Source organism: Argentina silus (genome assembly GCF_951799395.1).
Source record: "Argentina silus genome assembly, contig: scaffold_470, whole genome shotgun sequence".
Lineage (NCBI taxonomy): Eukaryota > Metazoa > Chordata > Actinopteri > Argentiniformes > Argentinidae > Argentina > Argentina silus.
Genome location: NW_028152740.1, coordinates 5,338 through 7,500, shown reverse-complemented (window position 1 = coordinate 7,500; position 2,163 = coordinate 5,338). Strand labels below are relative to the sequence as shown.

Sequence of the window (2,163 nt, the reverse complement as noted above, 5' to 3'; positions counted from 1 at the left end):
CAAATAGATAAAACAGATATACAAATAAAAACATAAGTAGAAACCGTAAAACACAACACATTAAAAAGAATAAAAGCTGCATCAATTAAAGGCTAGTCTATAAAAATGAGTTTAAAGAAGAGATTTAAAAGAGAATAGTGATCTTGCTAGCCTGATATCCTCAGGCAGGTCGTTCCAGAGTCGAGGGGCCCAAACGGCAAAGACACGGTCACCTTTTGTCTTCAGTCTAGACTCCGGAACGGCCAGAAGGGCCCTGCCTGAGGCTACTACACTACAACTAACTAGTTACTACTACTAGTACTACCATCTCCTCCGCAGGTGTCCCTACAGAGGGCTGGGCGTGGAGGAGGAGCTGAACTCCAGCACTGAGGCTGCTGCTTTTGGTTGATTCACTAAGTCACTCTGGATAAGAGCATCTGCTAAATGACAAATAACATTTACATGTACAACAGTAGCAACCTAATACAACTGGCTGCAACTAGTTACTACTATCTAACTAATTATAACTAATTACTAACTTAACTAATTTTTAGTTTGTTTATGTATTTATTAACGTATTTATTAATTAATAATAATCATCATCATCATCATCATCATCATCATCATCATCATATTTTTTTTACATCAGCGTATAAACTGCTTATGAACCATTATTAAATAGAAGCGTTTAACCTGTTGATATTGCAATTGTCAAAGCTGGTGTACATAAACGCATTTGAATGTGTGTGTATACACACAAGACAGGCTGCAGACCCAGACCCAAAGCTGTGGCTTCTATGACTTCCATATGTTTATTTGATGGTTTACACAACTATTATAAACACAAATAGTATGAACACAACATCCAAATGAAAACATGAAAATAATGCTCGTCTCAGACCGAGCCCACGATAGGCCTAGAGAAGATACCGTTATCACGTTACAGCAGAGACAGTACCCGTAGCCCGGTGGCCGTCACGGGAACAGCCGGACGCTCCACCTCCACTGTCGGAGTCATTGCCAGGGCAGGCTACCGTTCGGGCTTCCGTGATGTCGCCTATGCCACGGTACGGTATGTTCCCAAGGCCTCGAAGGATCAATTCGGATGCTGAATGTATTTTTTTTTAAAACATATTCTTCCAACCGTTTCAGTTTTTAACCGGTACACGTTCTAAACACGGGTGAATCGGTTGATTTCGGTGGCGACGGCGAGTGGTGTCGCCAGTTTGCCACTACTAGAGTTGGGACATTGTAACCTCCAGTCGTTGTTGTCACACAGCGGTAAACAGCAACACGGACACGAAGTGAAGTGACATGTAGGCTTTCTGATACACGCACAGAATCGATCCAAAACTTGTCTATTCAATGTCAATATGAAATAAGAATATTTCAGCGAGGAATGATCTGCCATCTACAATGGTGCTCTGGAGCGGATTACGATGGAGCGATAAACTCCTTTCCTCTGCAGGCCAACTAGTGCAATATATTAAAATGATGTCATAATTTAGGACAACAACTTACCTACCTTAGCGTCAGTTTGTTATATATTCGTCTATTTTGAGTTATATTATTAGATTTAGATTTCAAAATAACTTCCTTTACTTGTACAGTTCGCTACTTTGCCGGACTCGGAATTCTGTTCCCCAGCCAATCAGCGACGCCCTGTAATCCCTGGACGTCCAATAGAAACCGGCCAATGAAATGTATTACTGTACAATCAGCGGTCAAGCGGAGGTTTCTGCAGCCAATCAGATCATAGCAGCTACTTGAAGCCGTGGAAAGACAACCAATGTCACAAACTTCTGTGTTTTCGAGGATTTCTGACAATTACGTCATATAGCAGCATAAACATGGGTTATCACGGGTGGTTATAGGCTTGTATATGATAACACACACACGGATATGCAGGAGTTTATTTGTTTTCTTTTCAGGCAACCAATAGGTGTACAGGCATTATCGTCCATCATAATTCATAACAAATATTGCTCGATTTAGTAAGTGTGTGTGTGTGTGTGTGTGTGTGTGTGTGTGTGTGTGTGTGTGTGTGTTTGTTCAGCCTAAGGTCAGCCTGCAGACTGAGATCATTGTGCCCCAGTAAGGAAAGCCTACATAATGACATTGAGGAATGACAATATGATTATAATTATAATTAATATATATAATATTGCAATGGAGAAGAGGCCA

General features: G+C 40.9%; 1 protein-coding gene across 3 annotated transcripts in view; it reads right to left on the bottom strand.

The window, feature by feature from the left end:
• brms1 (BRMS1 transcriptional repressor and anoikis regulator) overlaps nt 1-1,604 on the bottom strand; it is an 8,960-nt gene extending 7,356 nt beyond the window's left edge. The window contains exon 1 of one of the 3 annotated variants that reach the window (XM_083697742.1): nt 1,501-1,604. The gene's annotated coding sequence lies outside the window, so the exon portion shown is untranslated. Of the gene's footprint in view, nt 1-937; nt 1,090-1,500 lie in introns of those variants that run through there. The other 2 variants (XM_083697743.1, XM_083697744.1) reach the window with 2 other exon arrangements.
• Nucleotides 1,605-2,163: the final 559 nt, after the last annotated feature.